An 830-nucleotide genomic window follows, 5' to 3' on the forward strand; every position below is an offset into this window, starting at 1 on the left:
TGGTCATGGTGCAGGTGTTTGGTAGGTCTGGTCGTGGTGCAGGTGTTTGGTAGATCTGGTCATGGTGCAGGTGTTTGGTAGATCTGGTCATGGTGCAGGTGTTTGGTAGATCTGGTCATGGTGCATGTGTTTGGTAGATCTGGTCATGGTGCAGGTGTTTGGTAGATCTGGTCATGGTGCAGGTGTTTGGTAGATCTGGTCATGGTACAGGTGTTTGGTAGATCTGGTCATGGTGCAGGTGTTTGGTAGGTCTGGTCATTGTGCAGATGTTTGGTAGATCTGGTCATGGTGCAGGTGTTTGGTGGGTCTGGTCATGGTGCAGGTGTTTGGTAGGACTGGTCGTGGTGCAGGTGTTTGGTAGATCTGGTCATGGTGCAGGTGTTTGGTAGATCTGGTCATGGTGCAGGTGTTTGGTAGGTCTGGTCATGGTGCAGGTGTTTGGTAGGTCTGGTCATGGTGCAGGTGTTTGGTAGGTCTGGTCATGGTGCAGGTGTTTGGTAGGTCTGGTCATGGTGCAGGTGTTTGGTAGATATGGTCATGGTGAAGGGGGTTTGGTAGGTCTGGTCATGGTGCAGGTGTTTGGTAGATCTGGTCATTGTGCAGGTGTTTGGTAGGTCTGGTCATTGTGCAGGTGTTTGGTAGGTCTGGTCATGGTGCAGATGTTTGGTAGATCTGGTCATGGTGCAGGTGTTTGGTAGGTCTGGTCATTGTGCAGGTGTTTGGTAGATATGGTCATGGTGCAGGTGTTTGGTAGATCTGGTCATTGTGCAGGTGTTTGGTAGATCTGGTCATTGTGCAGGTGTTTGGTAGGTCTGGTCATTGTGCAGGTG

At 50.6% G+C, this 830-nt stretch overlaps 1 long non-coding RNA gene across 11 annotated transcripts in view; it reads left to right on the plus strand.

The window, feature by feature from the left end:
- Window positions 1–830, plus strand: part of LOC106511975 (uncharacterized) — a 7,039-nt gene that overhangs the window by 2,455 nt on the left and 3,754 nt on the right. For 5 of the 11 annotated variants that reach the window (XR_001309588.1, XR_001309587.1, XR_001309586.1 and 2 more), the window contains exon 2: window positions 15–827. This is a non-coding gene — a long non-coding RNA (uncharacterized LOC106511975). The remainder of the gene's footprint in view (window positions 1–14; window positions 828–830) is intronic. The other 6 variants (XR_001309590.1, XR_001309592.1, XR_001309583.1 and 3 more) reach the window with 4 other exon arrangements.

This window comes from Austrofundulus limnaeus, unplaced genomic scaffold (assembly GCF_001266775.1).
Source record: "Austrofundulus limnaeus strain Quisiro unplaced genomic scaffold, Austrofundulus_limnaeus-1.0 Scaffold3723, whole genome shotgun sequence".
NCBI lineage: Eukaryota > Metazoa > Chordata > Actinopteri > Cyprinodontiformes > Rivulidae > Austrofundulus > Austrofundulus limnaeus.